Genomic DNA, 23,229 nt, shown 5'->3' on the forward strand with positions numbered 1-23,229 from the left:
TGAATGGAGCAGCCAGGTGGATAGAGCACCAGCCTTGGAGTCAGGAAGACCTGAGTTCAAATCCAAACTCAGACACTTACTAGCTGTGTGACCCTGGGCAAGTCGCTTAACTCTGATCGCCTCAAAAAAAAAAAAAGAAAGAAAAAGAAAATTTTTAGGGAGGGGGCACTTACTACTTCCCAAAGTAACCCAGGTTTTTCCTTACATTGAGCCTAAATCTGGTACTTCCACTACTTCCCCTGTTGGTCCCAGTTCTGCCCTTTGGGGCTAAGCAGAACTTCTCTCTTTCACAACCTTAAATATATATTAAATATCTATCTCTCTGCTAGGTCTTTTCTTGTAGGCTAAGAATGCTCAGTTTTTTCAACTGATTCCATAAAACAGGGATTTAAGGCTTTCACCATCCTACTCCCTCTCTAGCTTATTGATTTTCTTCCTAAAAGGGGGGCACTTTGAATCTGGACAGAATTCTCCAGATGCTATCTAACTAGGGCAGAGAACCGTGAGACAACTGTTACTTCTCTTGTTGTTTCAGTCATGTCTGACTCTTCACAACCCCATTTTGGGGTTTCTTGGCAAAGATACTAGAGTGGTTTGCCATTTCCTTCTCCAGCTCATTTTGCAGATGAGCAAACTGAGGCAAAACAGGGTTAAGTGACTCACCCAGGGTCACACAGCTAGGAAGTGCCTGAGGCCAGATTTGAACTCCAGAAGAGTCTTCCTGATTCCAAGCCCAGCTCTCTATCCACTGCGCTGCCTAGCAGCTTCTCTTAATACAGCCTAAAATCAGATTAACTTTCTTTTAAGCTGCCTATCACAATATATTAACTCATATCAAACTTTCAATTCACTAAAGCCCCTGGCTCTTTTTCAAACAAACTGCTGTCTAGTTATACTTCTGCCTTATACTTAGGATGATTATTTTTTGTACCCAAGGGTAAGACTTTACAATTATTTATTTATTCCCTATTCAATTTCATCTCATATCTTCAGAGCTGGCAGAGACCTTAAAGAACATGTAGTTTAAATCTCCTAATTTTATAGATGAAGGAGCAGAGCCCCAGAGAGGCCCAGTGATTTGCCCAAGGTAGGAAGGTGGCTGAGCTGGGTTTTGAACTCAGATTCTCTGAATTCAAATCTGGCAGTCTTTTCTACCATGTCATCCTGTCTCTTGAAATTGAACCCAGAAGGTTCACCCTGCTGAGATCATTCTGGGTATTGATTCTGCTGTCCATTAGCTCAGTTATCCCTTCTGCCATTTTGTCATTGGAAAATTGATAACTATGCCATATATATCATCCATACCAGTCAAAATGTAGAAGTAGTGAGAACTGAGAGATCTAAGTGACGGCAGTAGGCTCTACAGTGAAGTGGTGCCTTTCTCTTAGCCCTACCTATTTCTACTTGGGCCTCCTGACCACTGCTGCCTTATAACATCCTCAGAAAAAGAAGTCTCTTTTTTATGTGTTTCTTTTTCATTTTTCTATTCTAATTTCCTGCATTCCATAAAAGCCTGTTCCAATGAAATTAAATGGACTGAGGTGAAGTGACAGTTGCAAATAGCACTTAGCTTTGAAGATGATCTAAAATACTAGAGCTCTGTGAAATTAATGGTTATGGCCTCAAACAAGTAGCAGTTATTGTTATGTTCAAGGCACAGAAAAGACTATGTCTTCTTTGTGTCTTTTAGGCCATAGTATTTGCACATGATGACACAGAAAGGGATGGGGAATTGTGACAGTGATTTCAGTAATATAGAGAACTCCCAGATGAGGAAAATCCCTGTACCAAAACAGCTCTGCATCTTCTCTGCAAATTATAGTCTCAGAGAGTGGTCTTGAGCCCTGAGTGATTAATGGACCTTCCCAGGGTCACACAGCCCATAGGTATTAGAGGCAGTACCTGAACACAGGTCCTTCTGTTGTCAAGGCCAATTCCCGATGCACTATGATATCTACCTCTAAGACGGTGGCCTTGATTAAGCACATTAATGTAGTTAGCATCTCGCTTATATACTTGAAGGGTAACTTATACTGACTCTAAATCCAGAACCCTAAAAAAAAGTTTTATTACTTTTTCACATGGTCCCTTCCCACTAATCTCTGCCAAAAGCTCTGTTACAAAGAAACCAACACTTTGACCTTGTCTAACAATGTATACCCAGTTCACATTAATAGTTCGTCACCTATTTCCTAAGAGAAAGGAAGTATATTTTTTCATCAGTTCTCTGGAATCAAGAATTACACTGATAGGAGTTCTGTTGTCCTTTCAGCTTTGACATTATTTTAGTAATTTTGGGTTTTGTTCTCTTAATCCTGCTAAATTTTTGCTGTTGTTCATCAGTTGTTTTAGCCATGTCCAACTGTTTGTGACCCCATTTGGGGTTTTCTTGGCAAAGATACTGGAGTGGTTTGCCATTTCCTTCTCCAGCTCATTCTACAGTTAAGGAAACTGAGGCAAACAAGGTTAAGTGACTTGTCCAGGGTCACACAGCTAGTAAGTGTCTGAGGACAGATTTGAACTCAGGAAAAGGAGTCTTCCAAACTTCGGGCCTGGCACTCTTATCTACTGTACCACCTAGCTGTCCCCTGCTTAATTTACTTGGCATCAATTCATAAAAGTCTTCCAAAGTTTTTCTGAACCCTTCATATTTGTTATTATGGTACAATGATATTCCATTGCATTTTTATACCACAATTTGTTCAGCTATTCCTTCAATCAGTGGACATTCACTTTGCCTCCAGGCTTTTGCTGCCATGGAAAGTACTGCTGTTAATATTTTGCTATATGTGGGATGTTTCTTTGTGTTTAGACTCCTTGAGATATAAAATCAGTAGTTACATCTCTGAGTCAAAAATTATTAAAGGAATAAAAAAAGTTAGCATAGCGTAGTGAATAGAGTACTGGGCTGAGAGTCAGGAATGATTTAAATTCAATGTCTACTTCTCACACTGGCCAACATTCATCCAGTTAGTAAGTCATTTAATCTCTCTGAGGTTCCTCAGGTTCCTCATCTGCCAAATGGGGTAATAATACATAAAGTAATCCTTCACAGGATTATTATGAGGCTCAAGTGAAATAATATACATAAAATGTTTCACAAATCTCAAAGTATGATTTTCTAATGTCAGTTACTTTTATGATTATTATTTATCCACACATAGTTTTTGAACATAGTTTCAAATTATTTTCCAGAATGGTTCAACCAATTCACAGCTCCACCAACAGTGTATTAGTGTCTTTCTATAGCCCCTCCAACATACACTATTTTGTCTTTTGTCATCTTTGCCAATTTTCCAGCACTTTTCCAATGACCTTTTCATAAAAATATACTGTCCACATCAAAGGAACTAGTTTGGTCTTGTGCCTTGTTCTTTTTTCCTGTTTGTCTTCATGATGATCATGTCCATGGTTTTGGGAGCCTCTCTATTTTGGGTGGCTCCGAAGGTGGTGGATAGAGACACAGAACTGATTTGGGGAAGGGAGGAGAAAAAGCAGAGCAATGGTTAACATTTACCTTGATGAGTTGGGACATTCTGTTAGGATTGAGAAGTGGGGAAGATCTAATCTTCTCTTTTAAGGAAGAGAGTTTGTTAGAATAATAAACCTAATATTGTATGGCAGAGTCACCTCTGAATTCTGCTGAGGCAAAGTCGAGTAGACACTGGACTGGAAATTATAAGCTTTGAGTTACAGTCTAGGTAGGCAAATATGTTTTAAATTAACAATAAGCACATCTATACTTGGGTGCATCTGAATGCCCCAGACATTCTTTCCAGTTGAAACATTTGTTTCACCAGCAAATATTTCCAAAGTGGGTAGAAGCATTTCTTGTATTTTAATTGTTCATGCTGAAATGAGCGTCTGTTTAGGGCTTTCAAACACTCTATACAGTGGAAGTGGGTGGTTAGGTGGAATTGGTCCACAAATCTTGGCCCTTTAGGATCATTCACAACACCATCTTTTTAAGGATAAACTTGCAATAAATCTTTCTCGTTTGAAAAATTTTGTCCTCTTCCCCACAGTTGGCTTGTTAGTGTATATCAGGCTTACATAACCTGAGGCAAGTCATTCAGTTAACCAGGGTTTTGATTTCCATCAACTGGCTATTAAAAATAGAAATAGACTGTGGCTTGTTTTTTTTTCTTCTAATTAATACTGGTGATCTAAATACCTTATTATTGGATTTTAGAGTTTAAGAAGGCCTTAAAAGTCATAAAAGACAAGGACCCTAAACTTAAATCTGGAAAGGACTTTGGAGTTTATCTAATGCAACCCTTTCATTTTTTCCAAATGAGGAAACTGAGACCGCCCAAGGTGGAATTATTTGTTCAAGATCACAAAAGAAACACGGAAAAGATTTGAATGCAGATCTTCTGGCTCCATGGGCAGTACCCTTTCTAGTATATTTTGCACCTGTATTCTTATAACTAGGGGAACATTTTGTGATGCAGCAAGCTGGGGTTAGGTGAATAATCTCTGTGTTGATTAAATCAGAGTTGACACAGGGAGCCAGCCCACCATCTTGGCTTATATGAGCTCTATATTTTAGCTAATCAAGTTCACCGGATGTAGACTAGATAATGTGTTTGTCACTAACTGACTATTCATATGGACAGTGTTGTATATGGCCTCATTGTTGTGAACAGTTTCTTGAGGTACCCTTTCCAGGTACAGTAGCAGCTCATAAAGAAAAGTATTTAAGTGTCTGTAGTTGGAAGAGCGTTGATTGCTCTGGGAATCAGGAAACCTGGGTTCTAGTCCTGGTCTTGCCATTGATTCACTGTGTGACCTTCAACCAATCACATACTTTCTTCAACCAACCATACATAGTCACTTTACCCTGGCTGAGCTAAATAAGCAATAAGATCCTACATAGCTATAAAATTCTTTTCCCATAAGGTGTAAGATGATTTTATATTACAAGTTTTTGACCCAGCATTAGTGGCATCTAAGTTTTCCTTTTTCATTTTGCCAAGTCCATTCAGACCTTTGGCCTTAAGTATGGATCTATATTAACCTGTGCTGCAAAATTTTACTGTGATATCCTTAAGTTCTGAATTTCTAAATTTGTCATGCTGGTAAGCACAAATCTTGGTGTATTTCAATGTGATCTGCTGGGATTTCATAAAACTAAAACAGGCATGTAAACTCTGGATTTCTATGGGATGCCTAAAATTTCTGAATTGAGGTAGATAATTCAAGAAATATTTATTAAGCTCCTGCTCTATATTCTTACTGTGGTATCCACTGAGAAAGCAGGGTGGTGGGAAACCCACAACTTGATATGAAATGGATTTTACCCTCAATAAGCTTGAAATCTAGTGAGGCATAAAAATAAGCATTTATAGCAATAACTATGATACAAAATATAAGATGATCAGTACATAAAATATAACTCACAGTTCAGAGGAAGGTGAGATCACTTTCAGCTGAGGGGATTTGATTAGAGACAGCTTTTTAGTCAGGTAGCCTTTGAGCTGGGCTTTTAAAGGACACCTCCTTGAAGGAGACAAGGAAGTAGGGAGGCAAAGGCAATCCCTAGGGAACGTCATGGACAAAGGACTAAAAGTAAGAAAGCTTGACGTGTGTGTGTGTGTGTATGTGTGTATATATATATATATATATATATATATATATATATATATATATATATATACATACATACATATATATATATATATACACACACATATATACATACACACATAGGACATGGCTAGAATACAGAATGTCCCAAAAATCTTAGTGCATTTTTAAGCACTAAGACTTTTGGGATATCTTCTGTAGAGAACATGAAAGGGGATAACATCAGAACAAGTTGGAAAAGGTAGAGTGGAACCAGATTGGGGAGGGTCTTTCATGCCTGGCTAAGGAATCTACCTTTTATTCAACGGTGTGGAAACCCAGAAAATTTTTGAGCTGTAGAGTGTCATGGTTAGGTCTGCATGTCAGAATAATTATTTTGCAGGATGTGTTGGAAATGGGAGAGACTGAAAATTAGGGAACTAATTAAGAGGTATTGAAGTAGTCCATGTAGAAGGTGATAAGAGCCTAGACTGTGAGGCTTTGGGAATAAAAAGGAAGAGATACATAGGAAAGATTGTGATGATAGACTAGACTAAATGGGATTTAGTAACTGGGTGAGGGAGGAGTCAAAGATAATTCCAAAGTTTCAACTGGGAGAATAGGTATTGATGATCATAATAAGAGCAAAGTTAGAAGGAAGACTGCACGTTTTTAGCAAAGATAATGAGGTCAATTCTAGACAGGTTGAGTTTAAGGTACCTACTAGACATCTAAGTGGCAATTTCTACAGCTCTAGGGAAAAGTTAAATTTAGAAATATAGATCTGAGATACATTTATTGAGAAGTGGTGGTTGAAGCTGAGAGCGTAAATGAGATATCCAGGGGAGAAAGCATAGAGAGAGAGGATGACTAAAAACAGAACCTTGGAAAACTTCTTACATTTAGAGAGCAGGATGAATGCTGAGGAACCGGTAAAAGACAGAGGAAGGAGAACTAGGAAACTGTAATGTAGAAGATGAGGAAGGAGAAATCATCGAGAATGAATAAAAAAGAACTACAAATGGAAGAATGTGACTGCCCTCAAGTATCTTACGTTCTAATAGGGAAAGGAACTATGGGGGAATGGTGGCCAGGAAAGAGAACTGATCCAGGCAGTCATACGCATCAGTCTGTTAGTCAACAAGCATTTATTGTTATTTTTTTAAATTTATTTTTACTTTTCAATATTTATTTCCACAGGATTTTGAGTTACACATTTTCTCATCTCTACCCTCCTCCCCAGCCCAAGGTAGCATGTATTCTGATTGCCTCTTTCCCCAGTCAGTCCTCTCTTCTATCACCCCCTCCCCCCATTCCCCTTCCCCCTACTTTCTTGTAGGGCAAGATAGATTTCTATACCCCATTGCCTGTATATCTTATTTCCCAAGGTCAACAAGCATTTATTAATGCCTACGATGCACTAGACACTGTACTAAATGCCAGAGGGTACAAAAGGCCAGAGACAGTCCCTACCTTCAAGGAGCTCACAATCTAATGGGGGAGACAAGCATATATTATATATGCGTGTGTATTATATATATATACACACACACACACACACACACATATATGTATGTATATATGTACAAATATATATATATTTGTATATATATGTAACACACATATAAATATATATGTAATATATATAATTACATACACAAACAAGCTATATGCAGGATAAATTGAAAATAATGAACAGGGAAGATACTAGAATTAAGGGGGTGGTTGGAAGAGGCTTCCTTTTGAAGGTAAGATTTCAGTTTGAGTTTGAAGGAAGCCAGGGCAGTTAGAAAGCAAAGATGAGAAGGGGGAGCATTCCAGGCATGGGGAACAACCAGAGAAAGTGTCTGGAGCCAAGAGATGGAACAATTTGCTTTTGAAAGCACAAGGTCAGTGTCAATGGATCAAAGAGTGTGTTTGTGAGGGGGAGATTGTAAAGTGTAAGAAGACTAGAAAGGTTGGGGTGGTGGTAGAGGTTAAGAAACGTCTTAGAACACCAGACAGAGGTTTTGATATTTGATCCTGGAGGTAATAGGGAGCCACTGGAGTTTATTGAGTATGGAGGTAATGTGTTTAGATCTGTGCTTTAGGAAAATCACCAGATTGGTGATGCATAGGAGAGCCAATTGACATGCTCTAGCGGAAGCACTGTTGATTTGACTATTGTGCCAAGAGCCAGAGATGAAAAGCATAGGGTGTAGGTGGTAAGATGTAGGGGAATATATGAACAGGCAACAGGGTAGATGGCAAGATGGCTAGATGGAATACAAAATCTGGTCTGGTACTGGCTAGACAGAGTGGGCTAGGGGAGTTTGTACTAGCTCACTACTCAAGATAGCTCAAGAAGTCAGTTGTAAACAATGTCATATACTATAGAGACTTTGATAAAGGAGTTTGAGGGTTAAGAAATGACAACTAGGAGCTCATTACTGACTTTTGAGATAGCAGTTTTTGGTGATTGGGAATGGAGCCATTTTGCAAGGAGCTGATAAATGAGTGGCCATGCCACTTCCAAGCTCAAACACTTTCAGTGCTTCTCAAACTCAAACTCCTCCTCACCTTGGAATTTAAAGCCCCTTACAGTCTGGCACCAGCCTACTTTTACAGAGTTATTTTTGCATTATTCCCCTTTATAAACTATATGTCCCAATAAAACTGGTCTACTTGTTCCCCAAAGTTAACATTTATTTTCTCACCTTTGTACCTTTTCATATACAAGTCCCCAAGCTTAAAATGGACTATCTTCTCAATTCTACCTCTTCAATTCCTTAGCCTCTTTCAAGGCACAGGTCAGCTGTCACCTCCTCCATGAAGCCTTTCTTATTTTCCCACTTGCCAGTGCCTTCTCCATCCTCAAATCATCTTGAATTAACTTATCTGTGTCCCCAGCAGATTGTAACCTCCATGAGGTTAGGTACCATTTAATTTTTTCCCTTTACAGCACTAGAACAAAGCACAGTGTCTTGTGTGTAATAGGAATTTAATAAATGCTTCCTAAATGAGAAAAAGGAAGAATCTTTATTGTCAAAGGGTTGCTCAGGATGCAGTGTTTTTATGGGGATTTATTACAACTAATTAAAGGATGGAGAAGTAGCCTTCATGGAAGTAGGTGTTTGTTGAAAATGGAGTGCATATCTTAGAGGACTGGAAGTAGGAACAGAAAAGAATGGAATGGGCTCATGAAGAGTTGAGTTGGATGCTAGGGATGAGGGTATGAGAGGCTGAGGGAAAATAGAAAACATGCATACTGGGACCTAGGACATAGTTCTAGAAGACTGAGGTTAGAAAACCAGAAGATAAGTTTGGGAGGTAAGCTAAGAGAGGGCACAGTCAGGCAATAGATGAGAGAGGACTGATTAGGCAAAGTTTAGTTAATGATGGAATGAAAGAATGTGAAATTTGTGTTTACTCAAAATACTGTGTTATTTGAATGGGTAATTGATGATTTTGTGAACAAATATCTAATACAGGTTAACCATGATTGTGCATATCATGACACTTTGTCTTTTTAGAGTATAAACTTGTATTGCATTAATGTTTTTCTCCGAGGATCTCCTCGTATAGGGTAGTTGCTTTATTTTATTGTTGCATTGTGTGTGTATCTGTTGAGGGAGGGATTCAGGTACGTGTATTTTTTATTAGAGCAACTAAAAGAAATCATTTTGGGGTTATTTGGCTTGGTGCAGATATGTTGAGTATTTGAGGTTAGGAGTCTATATACTGACAGGCTGTGTGGGGGTGTAGCTACATATGTGGGTGCCAGGATGTTTGAGCCAAATTGTTGGCAGATCTTTAACTTGGGAGGGGGAAGGGGGAAGGGGGTGTGTTTCTGTGTGGGTTGGTGTGTGTGTATGGAATCTAGATGTCTACTCCATGGGTGGCTTGTATTGTATTGTTTCCCATTATTAGTATTCCTAGCATGGAATGATAGGGGAAGCTGTGGGAGTGTAAAATGACAGAAGGATTTGGAGAAAGAAGAAGAAGGCATGCATTCAAGTCTGCCTGTAGGTTTTCTGGTGGATGAAATCCATTTTGCATGTGGAGATGAGGTGGAGATGAGCTGACCAGAGTGCTATTGAAGGTCTTGCTCTAACTGGGGGCTGTAACAACCGTGGCACAGCCGAGCTTGCTGGGAGATTGTGCTGCTCTGAAGAGCCGAGGATGCCCTCTGCAAGAGTGTTTGGAAGTGGAAATGCAAAGTCTTCTAGTATAGAGTAGTTCCAGTTTATTTTAAGTGAATAGAACAAATCAAGTAATCTTAAAACAGTGTCAGGCACAGTAACATTGTAGAGAAAAACAACTTTGAAAGACTTAAAAACTAATCCATGCAATGACCAGCCATGATTCCAGGGACTGGTGGTGAAGCATGCTACTCCCCTGCTGAGAGAGGGGCAATGGACTCTGGGTGCTAAATGAGACATATATTTTGGAACATGACCAATACAAACCTATTTTTGTTTGGATATCCATGTTTATTAAAAGGCTTATTATGTTATTTGTTTCTTTCCCCATTAAAGGAGAGGCAAAAGGGTGAGAAAATTAGTGCTTTTTAAATGAAATAAGTATATAAAATAAAAGTTATATTTAAAAAAATTAATGGGGTACAGATACTTACGCTCAACTGTGTATCAGTGAACTGAAATGCACTAGGGTTCAGACGACTGAAAGTTACGAAGATTGAATAGTCTTATGGGCTTTAGTTAACCTGTTATCTATTGATCAGTCAGATATTTATTGAGGACCTTCTTAGTGTAAGGCACCCTGCTAAGGGGAATGCAAAGAAATTGAAGAAGCAATCCCCATCCTCGAGAAGGTTATATTCTAGGTAAAAAGAATAAGATCTGTCCCTATAAAAAGATGATTGATAAAATGTTAAGTCAGGAATGTTAACAAAAATTAACGTTATTCAAGATGAAAAGCAAAATTATTAGCAAAATAATTAACAAAAATGGAACAAAGTGACAGATATATTTAGTGTGTACTATGAATGAATTTTTAAACAAAGCTTTCATAAAGTGCTTACCATTATGTGTCAAGTGCTGTGCTTGGGGGATACAAATAGAAAAAGCCAAGAGACTGTCTACTCTCAAGCAGCTCAGAGAAAGCAGCCAACTTTAGGCTGGAATGTGAGTCTAGATTTCATGAGAAGTATAGGATTTGAGCTGGGTTTCACATAGGCAGAGAGGATTGGGAAGCACATTTCGTGGTTGGAGTAAGAAAGTAGACCAGTTGAATTGGAGAGGTAAGTCAACAGGAGAGATGAAGAGGGAAACATAGGTAGGTCTTTACTGCATGGATTCTGTTAGCTAGAGCCTACCCACGTAAGATTTATCATTTGTCAAAATGAGAGATTGAAATTTTCTGACAAGATTCTTTATAACTCTACCTCGCACTTCTAGGGTACCTTTAAATTTACAAAACACCTTCCATACAACAAACCTATGAGGCAGGTAGTGCAGGTATTACTGTGTCTTTCTTTTACAGAAGAGGAAATTGAAGTTCAAAGGGATTGCATGGTTTGCCTACAGTTACGCACTTAGTAGGTGTTGAAACTGAGATCTGAATCCAGATGTTTTTACTCTTGGACCAGTGTTTCCCTCCAACCCCACAGTGGATCACATTGTCTCTCATGCATTAGGTGGTGAACTTGGGTCAGATGGCTTAAGTATATGCCTTCAGATTAAGGGGAAATTCCATATGCCAAAAGGCAATTTGATCATTTTCAAACTGTGTGTTTGTTAACTTTAATTCTACTATGTTTTAAGGTTTGTGATGAGGTGCTTGTCTTGTTCAATAATTGCCCTTTGGCAGGGTAAAGGTGGAGGACTGTTATCGCTTGGGGCTTGGAGAAAAGCTTCCGGAGGTCAGAAATATCATGTCTGTTGAACTCATATGATGTCTGATCCCAAGCTATTTTTGGCCTTTATTCTTATAGTCAGCTTTCAACTAGCCATGTGAAGATTAACTCTCTTGTGAATTGTCAGGAGTTGATTTTTAATCCAAGGTAAACTTTCTCTTGCTGCACCACATTCTCTTGAGGCACATCCTCCCTCTCATCAATTGGTATATGGTCAGGGAATAGAAACCCATAGCTCTTATTATCCCTCCAACACGGACTGTGTCCATTTTTGCCATCTTTGACCATTTTTTGGATGTTTTAATGTAGATTTCTCTCGTCATTAGTGATTTGCAGTCATTCTCTATATCTTTTTTTTAATTTGCAATTCTTTTTCCATATCCATTGGGGAATGGCTCATGTCATATATTTTTTCCATTTTCCTACATCATGGATATCAAATCTTGATAATAGGTTTTTGATGTAAAGATTTTTTCCTCAGTCAACAGTTTCCCTTCTTAGCCTATCTCTGTTGATTTTGTTCAAGCAAAAAACAAACAAAAAACCCCTGCAACTTTGTTTTAGGTAACTAAAAGTGTCTTTATTTTGTGATCTCCTCTATGCCTTGTGTGATTAAGAATTTTCCCTTTAGCCATAGTTCTGAAAGATGCCTCCATCCATTGTTCTTGAATTTTTTAAATGACATGACCTTTTATACTTAAATCAAATATCTATTTGGAACTTATCCTGCTATGTAGTATCACATGCTGGTCTAAACCTGTTTTTTGCTTCTAAGATTTCTCAAGCATCAGACAGGTCTCAGTAATTACATTATTATCAACATCATTGACATTCAAGTAGCAATTTAAGGATGGCAAAAGGCTTTATATAAATTGTTTCATATGATAACTACAGTCCTGTGAGGTATTATTCCCATTTTGCAGATGAAGAAACTGAGACTCGGAGATGTTAAGTGACTAACTTTCCCAGGGTCATGTGGCTCATAAAAGTGTCTAAAAAATCAACAACCAGATATGAGCATAGGTGTTCCTGCGTCAAGGTTCGGTGTTCTAGCCACTGTACCACCTACCTGCCTCTAGCATATATTATCCTTGATTAGATATATGATCTCATCAATGAGGATCCCTCCTCAACAGTGTAAACTACAGCCTACCCAAGTCCTTTCATCTTGGCTAATTTATAATTTTTGTCCATGGGGCAGCTAAGTGACACAGTGGATAGAGAACCGGGTCTAGAGTCAGGAAGACCTGAGTTCAAATATGGCCTCAGACACTAACTGTATGACCCTGGGCAAGTCCGTTAACCTCCATTTGCCTCAGTTTCCTCATCCTATTCCCCACTCCTAAAATGGAGTTAATAATAGCACCCACCTCCCAGGATTGTTGTGAGGATCCTGCGAGACAATTGTAAAGTGCTAGCACAGTGCTTGGCACATAGCATTAGCGATGATTATGATTATTAGCGATGATGATGATGATGCTGTCCACCCCCCAATCCTTAGGGAGCCCACTCAACATGCTCGAGGCCTCCTCTAGTTCTCTTGAGATTGCCTGGATACCAGTAGAACATATGGGTAAGCTATAAGTTCTTCCTTAATTTTGCTGCATGACCAACCCACCTTTTTCTACACTTATAGATCTCTCTCATGCAATCTTTACACATCTTCCTAAGTGTAATTGTTGGCCAAAATACGTTGTGGCCAACCCACCACCGCTATGCTCTTCCCCATTGCTTCTTGTTGACCTTTCACTCTTATTCTTTAGGGACTGTGCCATTCTGTGAGTTGTAGTCATGTAGTATCGCTAGAATATTATTATTATCATCATTATTATTATTTTAAAGATGGGCCTTTCATTCAGGGAGAAGCTTCTGTATATATCTTCTGAAAATCTAAGCTGGTTGGTAAGTGTGCTGTGCATCCATATTACTGTCTCTAGGCAACTTCCCCTTTTCTCCTTGCCAAAATTGTTTTTCATTATGTCTTCAGATTTTCATTCTGGAGAGCTTCCTATTCCTATTGGGAAGGCTTCCCCCTGTAGAATTTTAATATGTGGTATTTAATCCTATCCTTTCTCTGAACTTTTTGAAATCTACTCTCTCAAGATATAGAGCACAGATCAGACTATGTCCAGCTTTCTTTTTTTTCTCTATCATTCATAATTCAATCAATCAACCAGTATTTATTTTATTTTTAATAAGTTTATTTATTTTTGTTTTCAACATATACTTCCATAAGTTTTAAATTTTCTCCCCCTCCATCTCCTCCCTTCCTCAAGATGGCCTGCAATCCAACATAGGCTCTTTATATACATTCCTATTAAACATATTTTCACATTAGTCATGTTGTATAGAAGAATTAGAATGAATGGGAGTAACATGAGAAATAGAAACATAAACAACAAAACAAAACAAAAAAAGAAAATAGTCTGCTTTGAACTGCATTCAGACCCCATATTTCTTTTTCTGCATGTGGATGGCATTTTCCATTATGAGTCTTTTGGAATTGTTTTAGGTCTTTGTATTGCTGAGAAGAGCTAAGTTTATCAAAGTCAGTTATCGCACACTGTAGCTGTTACTGTGTACGATGTTCTCCTGGTTCTACTCACTTCACTCAGTATCAGTTCATATAAGTCTTTCCAGATTTTTCTGAAGTCTGCCTGTTCATTATTTCTTATAACACAATTACATTCATATATCATGACTTGTTTAGCCATTCCCCAACTGATGGTCATCCCCTCAATTTCTAATTCTTTGTCACCACAAAAAGAGCTGCTATAAATATTTTTGTACATGTGGGTCCTTTTCCCATTTTTATGATTCCCTAGAAGTTCACCCAGTATTTAGTAAGCACCTACTTTGTGCCAGGCACTATTTAGGTGCTATGGATATAAGCAGAAAAAATGACATTATCCCTCCTTATATTGAGCTTACATCCTAATGGGGGAAGACTAGTACATATAAAAATATGCAGAATACAAATGTAATGTTAATAAATACACATACACAAATGTATGCAAAGTAGGTAATTACAAGGTACTACAGGAGAAAGGGCACTAACATTTGGGAGAGATTAGGGAATGTCTTTATGTAGAAGATGGTATTTTAAAGGAGAAGAGGAACTCTTGGAGTTGGAGGTAAGAAGGGCATCCATTCCATGCATGAGAGATGGCACATACAAAGTCATGGAGATGGGAGATAGAATATCGTCAAGTGAAGAACATGAATTCTAGAATGGATTAGTTGCTTCCCAAAACATTCATATTATTTCTACCTCAGCTGCTAGTTTCACCTTGTTGGTGAGAATCATGTCCAGAATAGAAATTTCCCTCTTCCAAAAGGTAATATTATCAGTAAACCAAGCTAAGAAATTTATTAACAACTTTGCTTTTGGCAGAGTGAGAAAAGGCTCCAGTGTTTGTCTGGATAATTGAAAATCTTCTATCTCTGTCTTAATGCCAAGCTTGTGTGAATTTTTCATCTATTTTCTCTTCCTCCCTAGGTGGTCTGTAGTAGATTCTGGTGATATTTCTTATGTTTCTGCTCTTCCGATTTTCTCCCAAATGTTTTTCATTCTGCTAACCTCACCCCAATCTTCCCCTTCCTGATTTCCTGGAATTAGTCTCATGAGTTTATCTTCTTAATGTGCAGTGTAAGTCAAATTCCCTTTTGCCTGTCCTTCAAATAGATCTACTCTCTAAGAGCCAATTTCTAAGCATGGATCTCATGCCACCAAGTTGCAGTGATATTGATGAGGTCAAATTTTCTTCCTTATATTAGGATTTCTAAACTTAATTATTTGTTACTCATACATTACGCATTTCTATATGGGCATCTGAAATCCTAAGTAGTATGTGTTACTTGTTAGGTATTTTTAAAAAAAATTTAGATTTTGTCTTCTGAGAGAACAAAATTCACATTTTTGGATATCTCTACTCCTTTTTCCTATGCTATAACTATTCTTTCTGATACCTAGTTTGGTGGATATATGTAGGCAATTTTCTCCTGCCTTTCTTTTCAGTTTTCTAATCTTTTGATTAGATTTGTAGGACCCCAGGAAGGTGCATTTTTTCCCCTAGCACTTGTTAGGTATACTCCATCCCTGGCCAAGAGCCTATTATCTCAGCTTTTAAGCTATGAGCTCCAAATATAAATCCCATTTTCATACATTATCTTCTTAACCAGCTCAAATCTGCCATTTTTCCTGAAGCACTTTTCTTCAGCATCCGTCACAAAGGCACCGCCTATGTCCCTAAGGTCTTCAGTTTCTTGCTTAAGATGTCATAATCTTTAGCAATACTTTCCAGATTGCTTCTGGCAGCATCATTGTGGCTCATCTGAATCACCAGATGTGGATGGCAGTCATCAGCTTAAGTAAAAGACAAGATTGCTATGTATCAGAGCTACTTGGTCATAATAGAAATTAACCATTATGATTACATATCATTTAGAAATAGAATAGAAATTCTGCCAACATTTATCGCTTTTTGTTAAATACTTAAAATTGATGTAAAAGGAAAATGAACTTTTGTTCACCATCCACAGTGAATAGCTAATGTCCCCACATATGTTCTATGCATTGTTATGCAATATATAGTCGTGAAACTCGATATGATATATGTTACTCTTGTGGGTTTTGAGTGTTGAGAATTAAGGTTAGACTTGGGATCAGGTTGTTCTATTTCTCGAGTTTCAAGTTCCCACATTATTATGGTGTACTTAGAACTGGCCCGAGGTCAGACCTTTCTTATTGGCTAAAATAAACTTGTGAAAATCACTATCGAATGAACTAGTAACACAGACTGCTTTTTTTAAAACAAAAAGGAAAACATATATTAATTGCATACTCTTTAAAAAATACTGTACCTCCTCACTCCTGAAAACTAGAAGAGTTCCTGTGTCATAGCATGCCCTCATCATCATCCTTTTTATTTCTGAGGGCTAATGAAAAATACAATTATTTTAACTGAAATGAGAAAGGGCATTAAATTCGTTACAGATTTAACTCTAGTAAAGTAAAACAAGAGAGAAAGTAGAATCAAATAATCTTGGGGCCAGCAAAACACTCCCCCTGCTCTATTCCTTTCCAAAGACACAGCCTTTCCTATGCTCACCAGTTTCATAGCAGTGAATATTAACTGGTTATGAACGACTATAACCAAGAAAAGAGAAGTTTGCTAATGTTGCGTTTAGTACTAATTCCCTTTTTTCAGAATTGCATTACTGTAATTTTTTCCACACCCCATCTAGACACCTGAGTAATGTTTGACTACTATTCATTTTTAAAATGAAGGCAAATGAAAATAAATGGAATTTTAAAATTTTTGTGGCATGTCTCGAGATAATTGCAAATACCCTGCTATATCTCAAAATTACGGTTGGAATTCACTGGTTGAGTGTGACAAAACCTCTTAAATCCCTACAGCTCAATTTCTGCTAAGGATCTGGGGCAGCCTTCAGAGCAGCTGGAAGTAAGGTTTTATAGGAGACAGTGATAGGCACTGAATCTGTGATTTTACTGGTCTAGGTAAGTCCTTGATGAGGATATTACCTCTGCCATTGCTGATCAATACTTTCCCTAACACTCCTGGTCTTAAAATTATCTGCAGTACTGGGAGTTTATTTATGTGGAGGCACACAGCCAGTATGTTTGAGTAGATAGGACCCCCGTCTTCTTGGCTCTGAGAATTAATGCAAAAATCTTCAGCAGTAGCCCCCCATCATCTCCCCTTGGCTAGGAACTTTGGATGTTGACTAAAATTTCAATAATTTTAAGAAGTGACTTATTGTATAATTCACACACATGCAAGCAATTCATCTCTGATTTCACCCCTGTATCCATGATGGGCTGCACTCTAGTTTGAGAAGAGTTTTTTTGAACCATTTATCCTTTTGGCAGTTTTATTTTTAATACCCCCAAAAAATGTTTTATTGAGTAAATGTTCTAAATTCAAGGGGCAGCAACTGTGAGTTTATGTATTCTATATAGTGCTGAGCAAATTTGGGGTGTTCAATGCCGGGCACCCTCTTAAATTTAAAGAATGTTTGAACAAATTAGTGAATGATTAAGCAATCCTCTTTCTTCAAATGCTCTTCCTCTTCTTTCTCCCACCTCACAACAAAAGATAATCTTTTGTGATAAAGTTGAACTCTCAACGGGCACAACCTTGGAATGATATTCTAAGATGCTGATCATTTCCTGCTTTAGCTTATTATGTGCAATACAGGCACAACCACTGTCTCTACAGCAGAGAAGATCAAAAAAGGTACCAGGTATACAGCGATTTGCAAACTGGAAAACTATATATATCCAAATGCTAGCTATCAATTGATTACTTTCCTGCACCTTCTTCTCCCCAATGTGTCTTATCAAATATGTGTCTCTGTAAGGATAATATGGAGGAAAGAGAATGTTTTTTTCAGTATTATTAGCTATGCACACATTTTCAGGATAAACCAATATGCCTCAAGTTTATTGTTACTTTTCCATTGTTTTTGAGCTTATCGTTGCTTAAAATTTTATTTTTCGATAAGCAGAAATGTGGCATATTTATAATAATAATAACAGCTAACATTTGTAACTAATATCTATATAGTCAGGCGCTGTATTAAGCACTTTACAAATATTTTCTCATTTGATTCTTACAATCTTGAGAGGCAGGTGCTATTTTTATCCTCATTTTACATTTGAGGAAATTGAGGGAAACAAGGTTAAGTGATTTGTCCAGGGTCACACAGTTAGTAAGCATCTGAGTCTGGATTTGAACTCAGATCTTTCTTACTCTAGGACATGCATGATGGCAGTATCTAGAGCCTCTTCAAGATTGTGGTAGGGAAGTTCTATAGTTTTCTAAGCAACTTGTTCAGCAGGCAGGACCAAAAACTTGAGCCTTTTCTAAGGGCAGTTTCTTGTCTGTGAATTGGGATCAGTACTATTAATGATGATTTAAGTAATAGTAAAAATGACGTTTCTTGAGTGGGAGATGCTATGATAATTACATCCCTGCTACATATCACTATCTATGTAATATTAGACTGAAGAAGACAATTCCTGTTGGGGAAAATCGAAAACACAATATATTTGGAATGACACATACACATTCTCCAAGTCCAATCAGTGGAAAGCAGCTGCACTGACGAGTTTCGTAAAATGACGCACTTGCTGTCCCTGTGGAGTGACGCCCAAGAGAACTGTGGTATCGGGTACAAGCTCAGAGTCTTAAGGGAAATGTAAGGGTGTTCATTGTCTAGGCTGGGGGGCAATGGAGGAGTCTGTGATTTCTGGGAGTGAGGATGTAGGAGGGCCATTGTCAAGAGACTCTCACGAGGTACTTGGGGAAGGCAAAGCAGTGTGTCAGGTTCAAAACTAAGCATTTTCTTTTCTTGTTATGGTAAAACTGTATTACACTGGGGGAAAATAATCTGGGCAGATCTAGCAGTTTTGTAGAGTGGCATTGCTAATCAGAGTAATTTCCATTCTTCCCACAACCAGTCAAGTAGTCTGTATTCTCTTGGATCTAGAAAAGTCTAAGAGATACATCACTGACTTGGCCACAGTCTGCCCAGTTCTGTGTTCTATGTCATTCTACCAACAACATTTTTTGTGTTAGAGAATGACTTCTGTCTATGATTTAACCTTCCTGTTCCCTGTCCCTTTCCCCCACCCCAATTAGGCCTGTACCACAAACTTCCTTTAATAACCTTTTATGGGTCAGTATAACATAAACCTATATTATCTATACCATCTTCTGGGGTTCAGCCTTTTCCGATGACCATGTAAGAGGCCACAAATGAGATAGAGATATGAGTTGTGAATTTGAAATGCTGAATGAACTCAAAGGAGTCCTAGGGTCTGAGTTCAAATTCTACACTCCCTACCTGTGTAGTGACTTCATGCAAGTCCCTTAATATTTCTGGAACTCAGTTTCCTCATCTGCAAAACAAAGGACTAGATAACCTCTAAGGCCTCTTCCCTCTCTAGGTCAATGATCCAGTTTTTTAATTTATTTCAAGCAACTGCCAACATGTTACAAGGGAGCATAATGCCTAGTTTGTCTTCTGAGACATGGTGAACAGTAATACTATCATTCTGTTCATACTTTTGTGTTTTTTACAAACTTTGATCTTCTTTCCAGATGAAAACATGTTTCTTGGGGATTCATCTCCTTTATCACCTTTTCCCCTCCATACAAGTAGATCTCTTTTGGTGAATTTAGTTTCCCTTTTCTATGGACCTTTGCTAGCTTCCAGAGTCTCTTGAGGGGAGAAGACTATGTCATCATAGTAATTTGGAACTGGAATCAATCACAGGACTTTCCAGATCCTTTGAGTCTAAACACACCATTTTAGAGATAAGGAAACAGACTTGCCTAAAGTTGCAATGACAAGTTTATGTGTTTCTCCAGATTTATCCCCACTCTAGTTTCATTTGCATCACCCAGGGGAATAGCCCTCTCCATGGAGAGGAAATAGAATGGTGGGACAATAGGAGATACAGGCATTGAAGGAAGTTGTTCCAAATGGCCATTGTTGCCTTTGTACCATGAGAATAGATCGAACTCACACCTGTTTATTTATAGTTTGTGAAGTGTTTTCTTAACAAAAATTCTGAGAGAAGAGAATTAAAGAATTGATGGCACAAGGATTCTTATTCCTGTTTTACAAATAAGGAAATAGATGCTTAGGTTAAATGCCCACTGATTTAGAGCTCTCACAGCAGAGTCAGGTCTTGAACCCAGATTTTCTGCCTCTAGGTCCCGCACTTAGTCCACAGCACCATGAGGCAGCTCTGATTATGCATAAAGTCTGCTTCAGCTGTGATCTAACTGACTGGTTTCTTGGAGGGGGGGAGGGACATAGCCTCTTGCAAAATAAGCATTTTACTAAAATAACAAACAAAAAAAAACTCCAGGATGAAAACAAATACATCAAAGGCTTTTCTTTTCAGGTCAACCATGCAATTATTTGGTGAACCACAGGTATGACCTTAAACACATTGACAGAAGATTCTCCTTTCTTCCACTCTTGGGTAGTTATTGGGTGGCTGGAAAATGGATAGAGAATTCTAAAAGAACTCCCTCTGCTCTCCCCCCTCACTGTCTGTGGGCCTTTTCTACCAATTTAAACAAGACAATCCTGTATTTCTTCCTGATGTCTAGAGCCAGCATGGTTTGGGACAAGGTTGATTATGGTACACAAGCCACTCTTGTTTGGATGAGAGTCTTTGGATTTCAGCTGTTTTCATTTCATTTTGATAGTTCCATCAGGCATGACATGGTATAAGCAAACCAATTAGAGGGATGGGGAAGACATCTTTATGAAACTGTAAGATGTAACCAGGCTAGATACCATCGAGGCCCAAAGGGGCTGTGCTTAAATATTCTAGACAGCACCTTCCACACTGAGAGCAGTTAAGGCTTATAAAATGATAACATTCATAAATAATAATCGGGCTGCCTGAAGTTGCTGTCTAGCTAGAAGTCAGTATAGTAGTACTCTGAGACAGTATATATTAGAACAGCCCAGAGAGACCTGGAAAAGTGGGTGGGGGATTCCTGCTGGGTGAGTAACTCAGTGCATGTATTATCTGCCATGAGAGCACTGGCAGGTTTCATTGTGCATCAAGGAAAAAACTTATTTAATAAATAACCAAATCTAGCTACAGGGAGTGGGGGTGGGAATGTTTGCTTTGAATTAAAGAATAACTTCCTCAGCTTTCCTTTTTCCCCTTCCCCTTCTTTTGTCCTTCAGAACAGTTAGCCTATGATAGGCCAATCAGCTAGACAGATGGATTGATTTCTGGGACCTGACTTTCTGGGTTCACTACTGCAGTCTTTCATGGGATTTCCTCTATGCCTTATTGCTGGGTTTTGAATTTTATTTGGTCCCGAGAGTTTCTTATTTGCTTTTAAAGGTCTTTGGAAGGACAGGGCATTTTGAATTTCTGAAGTGCAGTGGTATCCTTTCCCTATTTGGAGCCAGTTTTCTATTTTGAAATCTCTCTGATGATCAATAACATTGGTAGACGGCAGGGGCTGCCAAGATAAAGCGCTTTCCTCCTGTCTCTCTCCTCTCTTGGACAGGGCTCTTACTTATTCCCCTCAAACATTCAGTTCTATAAGTGCAAGCCCACGCTTCCGTTTAATATACTAGGAGCAAATGCAGAAACCTTACAGAAACCTTGCATTTCCTGGGAACAAAGTTAGCAGAAGGCTATAGAACATAGAACAATAAATGTTTTCTTTGGTGGCCTGAGTGTAAATATCACTTGAACAGATTCAGGGGGTGGATAGTAAGACAGGAAAGGCAAGGCATGATGCTTGTATTTTATCTGGGATTGCTGCTGCTGCTGTGCAACACTGGGCAAGTCACAACCCTGTTTGTCTCAGTTTCCTCATCTGTAAAATGAACTAGTTTTCATTGCTAAGAAAACCCCAAAAGGGTTCACAACTGGAAAAAAAATGACTAAACAAGTGAGACAGGAAGGGAGAGGCCTGATGCTTCCCTTTTACCTGAGATTTGTTTATTTAGCAGTTAACAAAAGGACAAAGGAGATAGCTATCTGTGTTAGCATTTTATCTCCACACTAGACCATAAGCTCCTTGAGGCCAGATAACCTGGTCTATTTAAATATTGTGTTTCCACTAGCAGAGTGGTTAAGTGTTTACAAAAGGTTCATTATACAGCATTATTGTATCTTTTCTGAAATTTTGACTTAAGTCTCCAAATTTAGCCTCATGATAGTAATCAGTGAAATATGTTTTTCCTGATTTTTATGCTGATTCCTGGTTTCTCCTATACCTCTAATCCTTGTTCACAAGCTCTTAAAGTGTTTAGAAGAAAATATCTGTAGTTAGGATTTTTGTTCACAGTGTTACATGAAGAAAAAAAAAGACCTTCAGATTTAGTTTTAGTGTTAACTAGACTGAAAAAGAACTATCTCTTTCATAATCACATTTTAAAGAGGAGGGAAAAGTTGGGGAGAAGAAAGTGAATCAAGTGGTATGCCTGGACAGTGAATATCTTCTAATGTTTCAAAGTGAAGGGCAGGTTTAGTTTGTCAAAGTAGAAATTATCGGACAACCAACTGGATCTCAATGGTAATAAGCATTTATCCTCTAAACCTTCTGAATTCCCAAGATTTAACATTTTGAGAGTGTTGGCTTTGGAGTTAAAAAAAAAAAAAGACAACCCAAACCTGGGTTTTAATCCTACCTCCAATGCTTGCAAGTTATATGAATGACCGGACATGTTACTGAAACACTCTGACTCTGAGTTTCTTCAGCAGTATGATGAGAGGAAACATAATGTAGCGGAGAAAGGGCTAGCTTTGGAATTAGGAAGACCTAGATTCAAGTTGTTTTTGACTCATACTAGCTGTGTGACCATGGATAAATCGCTTAACCACTCAAGTATCTTCAGGTAACTCTCTGAGACTGTCAGTCGATCAATAAACATTTATTAAATACCTACTGTGTACCACGCACTGTGCTAAGGTAAGCGCTGGGGATACCAAAAGGGGCAAAAGACAGTGCCTGCCCTCAAAAAGCTCACAATCTAATGGGGGAATTATAAAATGAGTTGATACGCTGTATCAGTAGAGAGAGTTTCCACACCACAAATTTGATGTATTGGTGAAATGATAGATCTGGACTATACTTCACTACCCCATGGTGGGAGATGGGAGGGGTGAGAAAGACAGTGAAAATACTCATAGTAAGCACCTCATCTGGTTGTTGTTAGACTCGGATGTGATAAGGAATGTAAAACTCTATGAAAGCCTTAGAGTGCTGTATAAATGTCAGCTA

At 38.3% G+C, this 23,229-nt stretch overlaps 1 protein-coding gene across 2 annotated transcripts in view; it reads left to right on the forward strand.

Moving 5' to 3' along the window:
* Positions 1–23,229, forward strand: part of KLF7 (Kruppel like factor 7) — a 102,991-nt gene that overhangs the window by 67,654 nt on the left and 12,108 nt on the right. The gene's annotated exons all lie outside the window — the stretch shown is intronic.

This window comes from Trichosurus vulpecula, chromosome 4 (assembly GCF_011100635.1).
Source record: "Trichosurus vulpecula isolate mTriVul1 chromosome 4, mTriVul1.pri, whole genome shotgun sequence".
Taxonomy (NCBI): Eukaryota; Metazoa; Chordata; class Mammalia; order Diprotodontia; family Phalangeridae; genus Trichosurus; species Trichosurus vulpecula.